Genomic DNA, 19,229 nt, shown 5'->3' on the forward strand with positions numbered 1-19,229 from the left:
CCCAGTGCTAATCCCAACAAGTGCCCTCCTCCATGACCATCACCCTCCTTCTCTCTCCCCCACCCCCATCAGCCCTCGGTTTGGTCTCAGCATTCAAGAGTCTCTCATGGTTTGCCTCCCTCCCTCTCCCTCACTGTTTCCCCCCTTCTTCTCCCCCATGGTCCTCCATTAAGTTCCTCCTAATCCTCCTATATGTGCAAACATGATATCTGTCCTTCTCTGCCTGACTTATTGCGCTCAGCATAACACCCTCAAGTTCCATATCTTCTTGATCCATTCATCAGTTGATGGACACTTAGGCTCTTTCCATGTTTTGGCTATTGTTGAAAGTGCTGCTATGAACACTGGGGTACATGTGCCCCTATGCATCAGCACTCCTGTATCCCCTGGGTAAATTCCTAGGAGTGCTATTGCTGGAGCATAGGGGAGTTCTACTGTTAATTTTTTGAGGAACTTCCACACTGTTTTCCAGAGGGCAGTTTAAAAAGTAGCAGGTTACTGCTCTGAGACAGAAGCAGTAGATACCTTCATGTAAAAAGGTCCAAGTTCTCAACAGATATTGTAATGTTTTACCCTCAGATTCACTGAGGGTAAGCTCTAAAGATGTATTTCAAACACACCTCAATCAATAAAAACTGAAAGTGACAGAAAAAATACAGTAGTCTTAACATGTTTTTGGTTTATTCATCAAGTATCTCTTATGCTAAAAGGAAAAGTAGTTATATTTCTACTACGTAAACATTACAAAATTTGGGGGTATTTATTCAGTAAATAAGCCTGTGCCGATGGTCTATAGGGCAAGTAAGGTAGAAAACTTATTTGGTTTTTGTCGATAGAAAAGGAATGGAGCACATGAACACATACTGTACCAAATTCTTTGGTCCAGTTGTCTCATTTAAACCTTCCATTTACTTCTCACCAGACAAAAAGAGAAAAAGTGAGAAAGCTTAAAGTGGGTAATGTAGCACAAATTCCAGCTAAGATGTAGGAGAGGATGTAACCTCCTCCCAAGAATCACTCTAAAAGCTAAGATATAAACAAACACAAAAGCCCACTTTAATTTTAAATACATCAAAGAGCAACCAAGGTCCTCAGGACTAGAAGGCTAAGATGCTTAGAATGGAAAGGCCAAGATGCTTTTCTTTTCTTCTGCTCAAGGCACTTAACACTGCCTGCACTGTAAGGAGCAAGGGGCCTGCTAGCTGAGCTGAAGAAGGCTCAAGAACGAAACAGAGATTTCAGTGACCTTATAGAGTGAGACCCCAAAGGGGCATGCTCTAGTGTAAGGGCAAAAAATGAAATGGACCAGTTTTTATACTGAAACACAGCCCGAAATCATCTTTTTTTTTTTTTAATCATCTTAATTGGCAAGAGTAGAGGAGTAAAAAACTGTTAAAGAAGCAATATTTGTAGACACTGGCCAAGAATTTTCCAAAACTGACAACAGACATCTAGACACAGATCCATGAAGCCCTACAAATCCCAAGAAGGATAAATACAAAGAAATCCCCAAGTTTTGATGGATCATATCACAGTAAAATTGCTGAAAATTATGACAAAAATCTTTCAAAAAGACACCTTAATCTCAAATAAGTACAATAAGGCTGACATTCCAACAGAAACAAAGGAAACAAGAAGACAATCACCAGCATGCAAATGTAAACAAGTAACTAGTAACTTAAAATTCTATCCTTAGTGGAAAAATCATGCAATAGTGATTGTAAAATAAATGTGTTTTACAACATGCAAAATCTGAGAGAACTGATTTCCAGCAGGAGTTTGTGAGGCAGAAGGAAAAAGATCCCAGAAAGAAGCAATGGGAGGAGAGAATGAAGAGCTCCAGAAAGGATGAATAGAGTCTAAATGAGTACTAACTTTACAAAACAATAACAGGAATCTCTTGTGGTATTTAAAAAATAGAATTAAAATGCATGACACACACACACACACAAAAAGCAGAAAGGAATAAATGAAATTAATGTTCTACAGTCCCTGTATTACCCAGGCTGTGATAAAGCACTGAATTATTATTGATAAGTCTTGTCATAATAATTAAAAAAGCTGCTGAAAGAATAATTTAGAAATTATAAATGTAATAGAGAAGTTATACAATATAGAATTCTTTTTAAAAATATGATTAATCCAGAAGTTAAAAAAAATACGGAGTTTTTAAAAAATATATGATAATCCAAAAACTTTAAAAGAGAAAAAAAGAGCAAATAGGTGGGACAAATAGAAAACAATAGATTTAGTTCTGATCCCAAAAGAATCATTAGTTATTTAAATATAAATAGGCTAAATATGCGAGTAAAAGATGGATAGGAATGGATGGAGATCATACCTAATTCTACTGTATTACAAGAGACACACATTAAATATAAAGGACAAGGAAAGGCTGAAAGAAAAAGGATGGTAAAAGATACACTATGCATATTCTAACCTAAAAAAACTGCTAGAACTATCCAAGAAGACAGAATAGACTTCAAAAACAAGCATCATCATCAGAGATTTAAAAAGACATATTTCATAACATTAGAAGAGTTGATCTAGGGGTGCCTGGGTGGCTCAGGTGGTTAAGCCTCCGACTTCAGTTCAGGTCATGATCTCATGGCTCATGAGTTAGAGCCCCGCGCCGGGCTCTGTGCTGACAGCTCAGAGCCTGAAGCCTCCTTCGGATTCTGTGTGTGTCTCTCTCTGCCCCACCCCCATTTGCACTCTCTCTCTTAAAAATGAGTAAATGTTAAAAAAAAATTTTTTTAAAGCTGATCTACCCTGAATATAGCATAACCTCAAATTTTCATATAAAAACAGTGTCAAAATACATTAAGCATAAACTGACAATACAAATGACAAACCCATAATAAGCTTGGTGGGAGATTAAAATGTAAGTGATAAAACAAGTAAAAGAGAATCAACAGACATTGAAGACTAACATCTTTAAAAAACTTGATCCAATTCATGTACATAGATCACTGCACCCAATGACTATAGAATACATACTTTCAAATATACATAGAGCACTTACCCAAATTGACCATAAAAAGACCTATAAAGCAAATCTCTGCACATATCAAAACCAAACTATATGTCTTTGAGCGCAGTATAAGAAGTCAGTAACAAAACCATTGTTCCTGAAAATAATTACACTTAAATAATTTATAGGTCAAAGAAGAAACTACAGTGAAAATTAAAAAACGTATTTACCTTAATGATTACAAAAAATATGACACATCAAAACTCAGAGGATGTGGCTTAAGCCATGGTTAAAGAAAATTTATAGTCTTAAATGCATAGATTAGGGGAAAAAAAAGATGAAAACTAATGCTCTGTGTATCCACCACAAGAAATAAAAGGAACAGTAAATTAAACCCAAAGAAAGTAGAAATCAGGAGAAATTGAAAAAAAAAAAAAAGCATAACAGAGAAAACTTACAAAATTAAAGCTGCTTCTCTGAAAATACTAATAAAATTGGATAAGCCTCCAGCAAAACTGGTCGGTAAAAGTGAGCGCACAGATTACCAACAATAGGAATAAAAGGAGAAATAATTACTAATCCTCAGAAGTTAAAAAGATAAGGATTACTAATTGCTGTCACAGCAAACTGCGTACCTAGAGGTACTTTGTGGTAGTCTGCTTGAGTCCCTCATTTCAGGAAAGTGACTGAGGAATTCAATCTTAGTATCTTCCTATCCTCAGAGCCCAGAAGTGTACCTGGCACACAGTAGATTCTCAATAAATGTTTAATGAGTAATTTGGCTCCCTGAACAAATCAGAAGGCCAAGCGTGGAATTTCAACTTTATTCAATAAAATATTAATAAATATTACTAAATAAAAAATATCACTCAATGGGATTTAGGGAGTCAGTTATTTCCTTTTTCAAAGTAAAGAGTTTTACCCAAATTTACCAGTTCTTTTGAAGCTGGTATCAATTTCATTTAACAGAAAAGGGAAGAGAAAACAAAGCCATGCTACTATCAAAAGTCACACTTGGTCAGAGTGTACCTATGAAACAATCATTTACTTTTAGATTAGCTTTGCAAAAGAACAAGAAGGACAACTTCTTTCTAGTCCTCTCATAACAAATTAAGAAGGGAATATATTTCTTCTTATTCTATATTGCCTTTTCTTCTACTCCAGTAACTGTTTTTGTTTTTTTATATTTTAGCCAATGATTTTCAAATAGAAGGGGGCTGAGTTTATATCAAAATCACCAGGGTCTATTTCAAACTCTACCAGTGATGGGCTACACAAGGCAAGTATGGGGGTGAGATTAAGAACCACCATTCCAGACTCTTGTTTTCACTATTTGAACTGACACTCATTCAACAAAGCTGTACTGAGTGCCTGCTAAGTGCCTGGCACTGTGCTATATGTACAGGGACAGGGGCAAAGATGTCTGTATGCTAAAGGGGCTCACAAGCTGAGAGAAGAGCCAGTAGGTAAACAACTCTCTCTGGGGCAAGCTGCTGTCCCGCTAATGCTAAAGGCTTGGGTTGAGACATGAGAGGCCATCTCCAGGGCCTCATCCAGAAGGATGGTGTGACTGTATAGCACGGAAGGGCACGAGCACAGGAGTAGACGGGGAGGCCCATGTACTTGCATTTGCCCCTGCATTTGCCCACCAGGAACTAACTAGAACACTGTATGAGAAAAGCTCTAAAAAGAGTATAAACAAGAACATATAAAAGAAGAGAACAATTAATTCCAAGGATTTCAGGAAATTTTCCCAAAGGATGAGTAGAATTTTATGAAACAATAGAGCTAACATTTTGAGCTATCGCTACCTGACAGGCACTGTTCCAACACTTCATATCTACTAACAACGTTTACAACAAACCCTCTGAGTAAACACTATCATTTTCCTCTTTTTACAGGTAAGGGAAATGAAATAAAGAAAAGTGAAATAACTTGTCCAAAGTTCACAGATACAGCTGTATGCCAGAGCCAGGGTTTGAATCTGTGCTGTCCGGCTCTAGAGTCTCAGTATTTTAGTCACCTGTCTAAACTGCTAGTTCTAACAGACACGAAACAGAAATGCAGGGGCTCAAGGTGGCTGGCGATGACACAAGGCTGATAAGAAGGGCAGGGGCAAGACTATGAAGGGCGTGTGATACATCTTATCCAGTAGACAAGTGGAAGGCTTTCTATCAGAGCACTGCTGTGATGAGATCTACAGATCTAATCTGTGTTTCAGAGAGATAGCCAAGGTGATAGCCTCAATACAGGAAGACTTCTCCGTACAGAGAACAAAAAACAAACCACTGCCTCTAAACACTGCAGGAACCAGTTGGAGGGAATGTACCGATGCCACTTCACAAAAATTAAAGTGGCAAGATCACAAACCTTTACGTATAAATGTGCGTAGATGAAACAAAATGCCAGCCGATGACTAATTTCTGTCTACTTGAGTTAAACATTTTTTTTTAACATACAAGTCAAACAAGTCACCTACCTCCCTATGAGGAACTCAAATGAGTACATGATACTCTGGCCTTGGCAAGACAACTCATTTTTTCTGCCCCTTTTTGTACTTCCTGCTTTAGTTTATGTCAAAAGCTAAGTGGCCTTATCAGTTTAAAGTGCAAAATAAAAACATGAGTCAGCAAACAGAGATTTCCTTCCCTCTTCTCCAAATACAAACATTTCACACTGACCAAAAAAAGGATTCACTTATTAAAGAACCCCCTAAAAGCCTTAAAAATGCCATCTTTTATTTCAGCAGCTTCACTTTTAGAAACTTGCTCTATGGAAATATTCTGAATTAGAAAGGTAAAACGTTTTCGCACAAAGATTTTCATCAAAGCATTACTATCTTTTTTAGAGGAAAAACAGAAATATCTAGCAACTGGAAAGCATTTAAGTAAACTATGGTACTATCCACTCAATAGAATATTAAATTTTTTTTTATGTCTTTTATTTTGAGACAGAGAGCAAGCATGGGAGGAGCAGAGAGAGAGGGAGACAGAATCTGAAACAGGCTCCAGGGTCTGAGAGAGCGGTCAGCACAGAGCCTGACATGGGGCTCGAACCCACGGACTGTGAGATCATGACCTGAGCTGAAGTCGGATGCTTAACCAACAGAGCCACCCAGGCACCCCGTATCCATTCAATACAATATTATGTAGCCCTTAAAAATTATGATGATAAAAGCTATGCAATAATTTGGAAAACACCTTAAAGCACAACAAAAATTACGTAGCATGAACAACTCCGTAAATACATTGAAATATTAACAGTGGCTGGGTTTGGAAAGTTAGTAATATCTCTCCTACTTTTCTAAATTTTTCAAACATTTAATGAAAAACTTTAACTTCTAAATTTAAAAAAAGCCTCTATATACAAATATTTGCAAATGACAAAAAAAATCAATTTCATGAGGTCAAGCCACATGCAAACTACTTCTAAAGCCAGGTTGGATTTACAGTGTGATGTGATTTTGGAAGTAATAATAATGCATTTTTTTAAACCCTGTTTAAAACATGGTTCTAAATTCAGATCTTTTCCCTATGGACTCTTGCCCATGGGAACGATTTCTATTACTGCCAGAAGTCAAATGAGAAAAATACTTCTCTCATACTCCTTTTGACTTGGCTATTTAATTTTGCAACCTATGTGCTGCTCCTCAATGTTAAAAGGAAAAAAGCAAAAAAATTTAAAATACCTTTAACTGCTGTGTAACTTGCTTTCTATTTAAAGGAAACCTAATTAGCCAATTGCACAATGGACATTTTCTTCATCTTGGCCTCTTCTAGTAAAGAAACATGTAATTATCCAACTATGTGACTATAAACAAAATACATTATCTGCTATCCAATACCTTTCAGATCCCAGATTCCCACAGAAAGTTTTAAAATAATTATTCTCGTTTGTACCTGAAAATATAATAAAAAAGGGCAGAGGGAGGGTAGCTGCCAAGTGGTACAAAACAAGTACCTTTACAAAAAGATGGAGGAGGGAGAAACAGATCATGACCAAATTCAATGCCCTCTGTAGCTTCAGACCAGTGTGGTTTATAATTCTGGCACTGGCATGGAATTCAATGAAGTAGACAAAATAAATGACTCCATCAAATATTGAGGGAATAATTAAATTATTCAATAAATATAAAATATAGGCTCCAAAAAGTGACTGGGAAAAACAAAAAAATCAAAGACTCCTAGTACCTTAAAAAAAAAAAAAAGGAACTAAAGGAAGATAAATGGTCTATTGTCAATGAAGCAAGCAAGTCACTTTTTTTTTTTCACTTCTCATTCTCTGGTTCATTACTCTGTCTTAACTCTAATGGTAAAACAGCATGGCATAAAGATCAAAGGAATCAAGGAACTAAAAGCACAGGGTATTGATTAACTTTACTTTGGAACTGTTTAACTGTTGGATAAGTTATTTAAGAAAAAAAGACAACGTTACAAAAATTACCCTTCTTTAAAAATGTTTGAACCATTTTTTAGGAAACAAGTTTTTTCAAGTAACAAAATAAACTGTGTGCATTATTTCCTGACTTACACTAGTAGGTTTATTCTTAAGCAGATGATCTTGTGAGTAAGCAGAAAAAGTTAAGACTTGAGTCTCAAAAGCTACATTGGGGCTTCAGAGAGATTGTAAGCCAATTGTATGATTTTTGTAGTACACTAGTTTTTATATCTAAAATGTTTCACCATGTACCTCACTACAATGCCACGGAGATGTAAAATACCTCAGAGATGTGTTGTATAAGTACTATGAAAAGGTACATGTCAACTATCCTAACATCCAACTTTAAATAGGATTCAAGGCCTGCTAAGAACTCTTGCCTCCTCTGAGATGCTCGTCTAAATTAAGACATCAAAAAGGACTAAAAAGTGAACATGCCAGAGGCTCTGTAGTGTAACTTTCACTACTCCATTTTTTTAAGCCTACTTGATTTCATTAGGGTACCCAAGTCAACTATATACTCCTACCAAAGGCAGTATTGCCAAAACACATCAAGATTCTCAAGAAGGACAAAGTAAAGATACCCTAAAAATTCCTGACGCTCACAGAAACCAGAGAATCACAGAAGAGTAGACACTACAGATTAGGATTAAAAATACTTAAAAACATGAAGGCTGCAAAGAAAAATACTCCAGAGATTCAATGCCAGCAAATATTTTAAAACATAAAGAGCAATCCATCATTAAGCCAAGAATTGCAATGAGCTTTGATGATGGAAGAGTAAGACAGAAAATTCACAAAATGGCACAGGGTGGGGGTGGGGAGGCGGAGGAGGGTATCGTAACCATATTCATCAGACCTATGTAAAATTAGACTATAGAGTCAAAAGTCCTGAATAGAGAACTTCTAAACTTTTGATAAAACTAAATTACCTACTACCTAAAAAAGTAGAAGAGCAGACAATTCGCATATTGGTTTAACGCCTAAGCAGAAGGGCATATATACATTCACATTTCCAGGTGGAAAAACAATCCTATGAACAGTACCTGTGAAAAACAGTAATGAGTGCAGGTAGAGACAGTACTCTGGAACACGTAAAATACAACCATAAGCAGTATCAACTCTAAACAGTGTCTACTAAAAGCACAAAAGACTATTTATTAGATAGCTCATCAAGGAAAATGATACATCTTTATCCACTCCTAAGGCAGACCAGAAAAAAAAAGTTAAAATTTGCTATATAAGTATAATGTCATTCCAATGAATATAAAAACAGAGATGGATTTCCTACAACTATTTTGGTCTCAAACAAATACCCCAAAGTCATAATGCTCTGTGATTAAACAAACAAACATTTCTTTTCCCTAGCTACTTCATTAAGAACTAACTTCATTTTGAGATATTAGACTTGTAGGAAAAAACAGGTGAGGTGCCCCTGCATTTCTTTTTCCTGTTTTAAAATAGCACTTAGTTAGCCCTTGATGTTCAATTTCAAATGGGTCAAATGTAGCTAAATAAAACTCACCACTAACTAAAATAAGGGGGGAAAATATCATAGAATAAAAAAGTGAGGATGAACAAAATCTCTCTCCAACCTTCACAGGTTTGAAAACACTTCTTAAACTACCTACTCTGCTGCCAGGAAGTTAGGCTAAAAGGAACCGAATCCTCAGAAAATGTATTTAAACAAATTCCTATACAAGAAAGTGACATGAGGATCCACTAGCGATCACAGAAGAATTCTGCTGGTCTTAGATCAAAGCAGCAACAGCAAAGTCCTGCCATTATGAACATCCAGAAGTCAGATTTCACCTTAGGGAGCCTCTATTAAGCCCTGTTGTGGTTACTTCCAAACATTTCCCAACTTTCTAAATGTGTTAATTAATGACACAGAATAGTTAGTCTGCCATTTTTTTTTCATTAAAAATCTTTTCTCGGAGATTAATTTTCTAAATCTGGGGCAACTGGAGTGTGAAAGTGGGAGGGAGGATAAGCTCTTGAAAAGCTATTTTTAGTAGCAATGCAATTACGCAGGTACCACTACTTTAAAACACAGGTGCTAACAACCAGTCTCCCAGTCTCTGAGGTGTGACTTAAGAGACATGCGAGCAAGAGTGGCCATGTGGTCTCTCACCAGTGTTAACTGAATGGGAAGCTGTGGAATCAAAAAGGACAGGAGTAACACATAGATTGAATAGCAGCTTACCACTTACCACTTGTAAGTTCATTGCAAGCTGTGACATCTTGGCCAGATAATTTCAAAAGTAGCATCCCTTTGATGAAAGTGAAGCAAGGAATTTATGGATGTCACAATTACATGAGACTCTAAAGGGGAGAGGACTCTGGTTTACATATTTAGGTGTGCCAAGTATACTATCCAATACATCTCCACCGTGTTAGAAAATTCTTTAAGACAAGAACGCTTTCTGGTTCTGCTCTGCATACTCAAGTTCTTCCATCCTGACAAACCTAGGCTGCTTATAGGACAAGCGGTCAATTTTTTTAGTCACAGAGACCCCCTAGAGAATACCAAGTGTCCGCTCTGTTTTGTTTCATTAGATGATTACTAGTTAAGTAGACTGAAGGCACTTAAGAGTTTTCTTACCATCCCCAACCTCTACAAACAAATCTGGCTTATTTGTGCATCTCCCTGGCACTTCCTCTAAAAGTTGTACCATATTCTGGGGCGCCTGGGTGGCTTAGTTGGTTAAGCGTCCGACTTTTGCTTAGGTCATGATCTCGCGGTTGGTGGGTTCGAGCCCCGCGTCGGGCTCTGTGCTGACTGCCAACTCAGAGCCTGGAACCTGTTTCAGAGTCTGTGTTTCCCTCTCTCTCTGACCCTCCCCTGCTCACGCTGTCTCTCTCTCTCACTCCTAGAAATAAATTTAAAATGTATATATAAAAGTTGTACCATATTCTTTAATCCCACTGAATCCCTGTTTTCCAATTCATGCCTGTAATGGAAGATTGTCCGTCGGTTCTAACAGCCTTTCAAGACATACAGGTCCTTATGACCTCACCCTGATAAATTTCATCTGTATTCACCTCAACTCAAAAACTGGAGTCATCTGGCCCGTAAGTGCTCAGTCCTTGAACACAGAAGACTGAAGACCAGAGGCATTTTAAACTTTCATTTTACTGACTACAAGAAGAAAAACTCTACCATAGTCGTCTGTTAGAAAAAAAATATTCTGAGTCATTGTTAACACAGAATAGCAGTTTCACGGATTGCAAAGAATGCTAAATGTGGTAAGTTCCCACAAGTGGTCAATTATGACCAGCAAATGAACAAATAGTTATGCTATAGAATCAATAGTTATTCTAACTGCATTACCTCATGTAAGCATTGTATTGGTTGTGTTCGCAAATATTATCTTACTGATTCCTTTGGCAATTCTTCAGGGTATATATCACTAGCTTAATTTCACTAATAAACCTGAGAATCAGAGGTCAAGTAACTTTCTCATTTTCTAATAAGTGGTAGATCTACATTTTAAACAGATAACAAACAGTGTGAAAGTGTGAAAGTCCATTAATCAGTTTAAAAAAAGTAATTCACATGTCAAATTCAGATGAAAATGGAATAAGCCAGAGGAGGAAAAGACTGCCCTTTTTATTTAAAAAAAAAAAAATCTTGTTTTTTATTTTTTTGGAACACATTTCTCCTTCCCCACTGATCTCACAGGTGCGGTTTATGACAACACACACACACATCTGTAGGGGTGAGCTGACACACACAAGGCAGGACAGCCTGAACCCTCTTCCCTATATTTAGAACCTTCTGCTCAGCTCTTAATTGAATAATTTAATCAGGACCCTCTAGAAGGGAAACACATCCATATTCATCACAGGCATCAAAGGAAACATCTTTACAAGTTATATCCTTTTACAAACCAACATATGGTCTCACGCCATTCTCCCAATTGTTGAACTCCTCCTCTGGGAAGAGCATGGAATTTTATTTCTTTTTATCACTTGAAAAAATCACTTCCCTCCTAATTCAGTAAAACTGGGTGGAGGCCACTTCCTCCACAGGTGAGAGAAATAAAACTTGTTGATCTGTCCTTGTCAGGAATTTTAAAGTTAACTATTTATTCTGTGTACTTTCAAAATAGAAACAAAAGGCAAACTAAATCCAAAATAAGAAATCAGGGCACATATCCCACACTTTGAAATAAAACCCCTACAATTTTTCTGTCTTAAGCTGTTTCTAAATGAGAAAACGAGAGCCCTTCACTTGGAATGAAAAGAAATGGGCTTGAATGGTAGTATCCACTCAGGAGCTGTCCTCTGAGCTTCCATTTGCTCTTCCACAAACTTTGATTCTATCACCTACCTCGATGGGTCAAGTATGAATATGTGAAACTGACCTGAAAATTACAACATGCTGGAAAATATATTTTATTAGCACAACAGTTTCACAAACAAGGAACCTAATTTAATACTTTGTATATACCAAAAAAAGTTTCTGTTCTTGTTTTGTCTGTTCTGTGAAGTTCTATCTTTATAAAGAGAGACAGAACAGGGGAAAAAGAGAGAGAAAAAGAGAGAGAAAGAAAGGAAAGAAAGGAAAGGAAGGAAAGGAAGGGAAGGAAGGAAGGAAGGAAGGAAGGAAGGAAGGAAGGAAGGAAGAAAAAGAAAGAAAGAAAGAAGAGAGAAAAGGCTGTAACTACACTCAGAACACAGCACTGAACAAATGAAACAAAAAGTAGATTTTTAAATGTTCATGCCTTCATGAGACCTACATTCCAGTGGTCAGAGGAGGCCTCTCTGAGAAGTTAATATTTGTTTGGATTTTTTTTTAAGTTTATTTATTCTGAGTGAGAGAGAGAGTGCACGTGAGGGAGGGGCAGAGAGAGTGAGAGAGAATCCCAAACAGGTTCTTCATGGTCAGTGCAGAGCCTGACATGGGGCTCGAACTAAGGAAGCATGAGATCATGACCGGAGCTGAATCTAAGAGTTGGATGTTTAACTGACTGAGCCACCCAGGCACCCTATAATATTTGAATAGAAGTTTAAAAAGGTGGGAGGCTGAGCCCTGTGGGTAAGTGGGGAAGCACACCGCAAGTAGAGGAAAGAGCAAGTGAAAGGGCAGCCAGGCAAGGGACGGTAGTGAGGGAGGAGATGGGACAGGTAAGGGAGCAGACACACAGGGAGCCAACCCATAGGGACTTCACAGCCTTCACTGTGACCTGAGCCAGGAAGCAGGGGAGTGAGGGGGAGGGCTGTGAGCAGAGTCTGACAGGATTACCATGGTCTGGCCCACAGAAAGAATGGAAGTAGGAAGTAGCAGGACCATGATGGCAGTGGTAGTGGTAACAGTCAGAACTAGGAAGACAGATTAGGATGATATAGCAACTGTTGTGGTTTTGAGAGGGTCAAAGGTTTGGATCAGTGTAGCAGAATAGTCAGATCCTGGATATGTTCTGAAGGTATGGCCATGAACAAACAAACTTCATTGGTAAATAAAGAAAATAACCATAAGGTTGGAGAAATCTGTTTAACTTTTAGACATGCAAAATCTCACATTATAGAACTATGAGATGGCATCTCTGAGGTGGAGTCAAAGGTCACTGGAAAAGTAATCCAAGAGTGATCAGAGAAGCAGTAGGGAAGGAGTGACAGCTAGAAGCTACAATCTTTTAGGAATTAGGGGGAATGATGAGGACCGGCAGTAAATCACTAACAAGGAAGGGAAGGGAGTGGTATCATCTGACATGGTACTCAAAGCTGGGTGTTTCTATGGAGGATGGTGGAAGAATGGTCTGACGGCAATGAACAGGGCCCCCCACTTCCAGGCACCACGATACGCGGGTTATGAGAGAAAACGGCTACGCCTTGAGACCGTTACAAAGGAAGCAACATCCTCAGATGAACATACACAAAGATATTCATGTTCTAAATAACCCAGATGTCTAACAATAATGGAATGATTAAATAAATTATGGAACATCCGATAATGATGTAACTGTTAAAAAAGAAAAAAAAACAGAGTTTCATGTCTAAGGGGAATAAAGCCATACTGTAACCGTTCACTTAGAAAAAAGTTGCAGAACAATATATACAGTATAGTTCCATTTTAAAAACTCAAAGAGAAACAAAAACTGTACAGGTACAACATATGTGCACTTTTAAAGGCCTGGAAGGAAGAAAACAAAACAGAACAAGCGGTTCCCTCTACGAATAAGCTGAAAGGAGAGGCGTGTGGAACATTTTTACTTATAACCAACTACTATTTTCAATTTCAAAACCCTACTAATAAAAACAGGTAAAAACTGAAGAGGGTAACATTTATTCCACATGGCTCTGTAAGACAGTATTATGACCAAGAGGTGGCAAGATTTATCTTTTTATAAAGCAAAAAATAATTGAAAGTGTTTCTGCACAAGATGGAACTATCACTGAAGTAGGATTTCAAGAGAAACCTATTCCTGTATAGAGTGTTGGGTTATACGACCTACCTCTGGGTGAATATGATTTGGGTGGGGATGTACTTTTTTTATTAAGCAATTCAGCCACATGGTCAAAAAGTTCAATTTTACGAAACACATACTGTAACAAAAAAATAATATTCCTTCCCATTCTAGTCCTTGAGTCCTCTTTCCATTAGCAATTCAAATATCCTTCAAACTTTTCAAAGCATGAATTTCTTACCAAAAAAATTTTGTGTTACTCAAATATCTTCAAAAGCAATTAGGTCCTGTCACTTTTCCAGTATATAAATCTGTTACTTGGGAGAATGAAATAATTTCTAAAAATCAAAGTTTACACAATCACTGAAACAAACATTGACTCTCTTCCACATGACAATCAATGATAGCCTGTTATCCATCTGCCAAAAACAGGAGTGGACTTAGAAAAGTTTGCTTGGCCACCACAGAAAAGAAAGTGAACAGACCAGGAGCAGCTCCCTTCCAGAACAGTAACAGCTCCCTCCAGCTAAGAGCTAAAAACAGCAAATGCAACATCTCTCACTAGGTCAGGGGAAAAAATGCCTTGGATATAAGCAAGCATAACCTACCATAAGTCCAGACTTGTTCAGTCCAGTCCTATCCATTCATTAACTTTTCCACAGTGACTTACTTACCAGTCAGAATGGAAACACCTAGCAGAGTTCTCAGAAGGCTTCAGAACCCAAATTCTCCCCCTTTATACATCCAACTACTAAGAGAATGCTAGTCTTCACTAATTCACTACTTAATTAATCACTACTGAACAAATTCCTTAAGCCCTTACCACCAACATAAAAGTGCAGTAGAAAGAACGTGGGTATGATACAGTTCTCACCACGACCAAGCTTAGAGTTAGGAAGTGGGTCAGTGAGAGACGGAGAACCATGACTGTGGTTAAGAGCCACACAACACATTCAGGCGTTTATCTAAGAAGACACATATGTACGGGGTGAATGACCAACAATCTATGCTGTTTTCTTTGCCACAGCTATGCATCCTGGGCTTTGTTACTTACCATGCAATAAAAATACAAATGGAGTCCAACTGACTGACAACCAGTCACATCAATATGAACAATAAAATGGATAATCCAAATCAGGCTTAATAAAAATTAACCACTGTAGGGGCGCCTGGGTGGCTTAGTCGGTTACACATCCGACTCCTGATTTTAGCTCACGTCACGATCTCACAGTTTATATGATTGAGCCCCACACTGGGCTCTGTGCTGACAAAACAGCCTGCTTGGGATTCTCTCTCTCCCTCTCTCTATCTGCCCTCTACCCCATGCCCCCTCCCTCTCTCTCTCTCTTTCAAAATAAATAAATAAAAATTAACCACTGTAGGCATTTTTCCAAGGACAACATACAGATGGCCACATGCACATGAAAAGATGCTCAACATCACTAGCATCAGGGAAATGCAAATCAAACCACAATGAGATGTCACCTAACACCAGTTAGAATGGTTTTTATCAAGAAACTGTCAAAAAGACAAAAAATAACAAGTGTTGGTGAGGATATGGAGAAAGAGGAATCCTTGTGCATTGTTGGTGGGAATGTAAATTGGTGCAGCCACTGTGGAAAACACTATGGAGGGACCTAAAAAATAATTCCATATGACCCAGCAGTTCTACTACTGAGAATCTACCTGAAGAAAATGAAAATGCTAATTCAAAAAGACATATGCACCCCTCCCTATGTTCATTATTTACATTGTAATTAACAATGCCCAAGATATAGAAGCAACCTGTGTCCAACTATGGATGAATGGATAAGGAAGATGTGGTACACACACACACAAGCATACACACACACACACAGAAATACTATTCAGCCATAAGAAAAGAATGAAATCTTGCCATTTGTGACAAAATGGATGGACCTTGAAGGTATTATCCTAAGTGAAATAAGCCAGATGGAGAAAGACAAATACTACAAGATGTCATTTATATGTGGAATCTAAAATACAAATAAACAAACAAAAACCCAGACTCACAGACACAGAGGAGAGACTGGTAGTTGCCAATGGGGAGTAAAGTTGGAGCAGGGGGTCAAAATAGGTGAAAGACAGCAAGAAGCACAAACTTCCACTTATAAAATAAATAAATCATGAGGATGTAATACACAGTATGGGAGATACAGTCAATAATATTGTACCAACACTGTAAGGTGACACATGATATCTAGACTTCTTGTGGTGACCATTTCACAATATATACAAATATCCAATCACTATGTCCTATACCTGAAAATAATATAATACCATGTATCAATTATACCTCAATGAATTAAAAAAATTAACCACTGCTTTTGGAATGTATTATGCTTTACCAAGAAAGATTTTAATTCCTTTCCACATTTTGTTTACACTAATAATTTACTAGTAAATTTTAAAGAAAGGCCTGTGCAAGACTCAAATATTGCTGTGGAAAATCTCTACGTGGATGACACAGTTAACCAGAATGGTTTCATTCCATATTATATTAGATATATATTACAAATTATATATAAGATATATATTATATTATAAAATTTACAAAAGCAAAACATATTTCATCATATAAATCTCTCTACCCTCCTTTTGAAGTTCTGACTGTAGGCAAGAAACAGCCTTAACAAAACATCTGAAACACACCAGTTTGAAGACTGTCAACAAACTCTCATCACCATCACTACCAACTTCAAGGGGAGAGAGCAGTCATGCACATGGTTCGAGGGATGACATCATGTAAGAGTGCATGCATGGTCTCCATCAATTTTCAGCACAGCTCAAGTATTCAAAAAGAATCAAAAATTATCTTCTTATCACCACCACCACTACCACCCCACAATGAAGCACCAAGCGCTGTTCGGACACTGTATACCTATTAACTCCTGTAACCCTTACAAGAGTCCTATAAGGACTATCTTAGAGATGACGAAACAGGCACAGAAATGTTAAGGAACTCACCAAGCAACCTATCTACCACCCTGCTCCTCTTAAGTAACCTCCTCCAGTGTCTCATGCGTAAAGCAGAAGGACTGGTAACCAAGGATTTGCTTAAGGTTTTATTTTAGTCCCTCCAATTCCAAGTCTGCGGAACATTAAAATTAAACTCCTTTTACGAAATGCATTTTCTTTACATTTCCATGATTATTCTTAAGAGTCCTTCATGGAAAACATATATCAAAACTGCTGGCTCATTTTTTAAAAATAATTCTTACCCATTAAAGCAAATGTAGAGATGGAGAAAATTTAACTACAGGTAAAATACTAAAATATTCATTCTAACGGCTTACACACAGCTGACAGACACAATGCTATCTATAAATATTGGCAAAAACTACTACTGTACACTCCGGAGGGTTTGGGGGAGGGAATGAGGGGCAGCCGGGAGGATAAAGCCAACTGCGGCTCCATATGGCAGAAACACCGGCTGGTGGCCGGTGCCACCTTCACTTCTTAGGTGCGTCCCAACTCCCCCCTTTCATGCTTTCCTGCGGGGTTTCTTAGCCTTACAGGATAGTAAGCAGCATCCCTGCCCTCTACCCACTCGATGCCGTTGAATCACTTCTCCTCCCTGCCCCCCAAGTTGTGACAACCCACAGTCTCTCCAGATGCGGACAGAGGAGCCACTGCTGTCCTCTACTAGGCTTTTCCTCTCCTTTCCTCCTTGTTATCTAAGGGCCTGGGGCCTCAACAGCTTTATCTGGCTCCACTTCTAAGCAATAGGACACAAAGAATTGCTGATCTCTTCAGGAAGGGCAAAGAAAAAGAAGTTAAACACACACATTCTTTCTTCCTAGCTCTTTTTCTCCTCAAACAAGAAAAGCAGGAACAAAACAATCATTCCTCAGAATTAACTGGTATGTCTTGAACACCTACAACAGGTTATCACCCAGGGCCAAGTGCTGCTGGGTATAGAAGACACAGTTCATACCCACAATGACCTTACATCAAAATGAAAAAATTCATCATGTACCTACTGTGTGTCAGGCCAATAGTTCTCAACACTGGTGTACATTTAACTTGCCTGTAATACTTTTATAAAAACTCTCTGCCATAACCCTTGAAGAGAATCCCCCTGAGGCACGTCCATGCATTTCTGTGTGTGTTGCTGGGGGTGATTCTGATGCGCAGACAAGGTGAGAACAATTGTGCTAACACACAGATCATAAAGACACGGCCGGTGTACCCCCAAGTAACTCAGTCTAAAGAGTTAAGAGATAACTGTAATAAAAACTATTACAACAAAAGCTAGACTAGACAAGCTGGTTTGTACTTCTCCTCAAAGTTAGTAGATTTTTAGTGCAAGTCTAACATTTATGACCACCGACTCCAATTTTACCAAGTGTATAGGACATACCCTATGAAGTATAAATATAGACACTCAAAAACTGCTGAAGGGCAGGAAGCAAGAGCTCTATCAACAGCATCTTCAGCTTTCTTTCTCAATGCCTTGATTTTGAAAGGTTATCCCAGTTGTGAGAAATCCCTTCAAACTAAGAATATGCAACACTAACAATGATGGCGTGTTATTTAACTTTATTTTTGTAGTCTCTTACTAAGATTGCTTCTTCAAGCCAGAAACTGACATATACATTCCTCATTCCCTCCCCAAACATACTGGACACACAGCAGGAGTGTATAAACTGCTTGCTGAATTGATTAATAAGGACGTGACAACAGGCAGAATCCCATAGTGAGGATGCACCTTCTTAAAGGAGCCTTTCCCCAAATAGAGATCTACATCTCAGCCTGCACAATTTGATAAAACTCCTCAGTGTCTGAATGCAAATAAATGCTACGAATACAGTTTGTGTGCCAATCGTTTGAATATTAATTAGGTTAATTTTGTCACAGTTAACAGGAAAACATTTAAAACCAATCGAACATTTCCTGAAGCTTGAACAAACTAAACAAAAACCCTGAGCACACAAACAAGAACACAAGGAAAATAAAGAGGTGGTTATTAATCACAGCGGACTGCAAAGCCAGCAATGGGCAAAAAGCAAAACAGGAAGCCATAATAGATGAGATGGCAAGCCATATACAATCTGCCACCCTAGGTTTCCACAGGGGCTAAATGCTAATGCAACATGCATTGCATTCTTATTCCCTTTCACGGAAAAGCTACAGTCAGTCTCTGATAAAATTAAGACCCATTTTGCAGTTCATCCTCCCTTCTCTCCAGCTCAGCTTTTCAAGAGTCTAAGTCAGCTTTTCAAGAGTCTAAGTCTGACCCAGGCATATCAGCTCCGGGTTCCCACGCATGCTCACTCAGAAAAAGGACGGGATAGGATTGGGCCAAATGGTAACCCTTTAGGTGAGATTTAAAAGTCTTTTTTTCCCTCTAACTTTGAAATATTTTCAGATCATTTAAAAGA

At 38.1% G+C, this 19,229-nt stretch overlaps 1 protein-coding gene across 5 annotated transcripts in view; it reads right to left on the reverse strand.

Annotated features, from left to right (window-relative positions):
- Window positions 1-19,229, reverse strand: part of SMAD1 (SMAD family member 1) — a 77,689-nt gene that overhangs the window by 46,498 nt on the left and 11,962 nt on the right. The window contains exon 1 of one of the 5 annotated variants that reach the window (XM_039254318.1): window positions 3,610-3,645. The exons of the other annotated variants lie outside the window; for them this stretch is intronic. The gene's annotated coding sequence lies outside the window, so the exon portion shown is untranslated. Of the gene's footprint in view, window positions 1-3,609; window positions 3,646-19,229 lie in introns of those variants that run through there. 5 annotated transcript variants of the gene reach the window in all.

This window comes from Hyaena hyaena, unplaced genomic scaffold (assembly GCF_003009895.1).
Source record: "Hyaena hyaena isolate Hyena2069 unplaced genomic scaffold, ASM300989v1 scaffold_476, whole genome shotgun sequence".
NCBI lineage: Eukaryota > Metazoa > Chordata > Mammalia > Carnivora > Hyaenidae > Hyaena > Hyaena hyaena.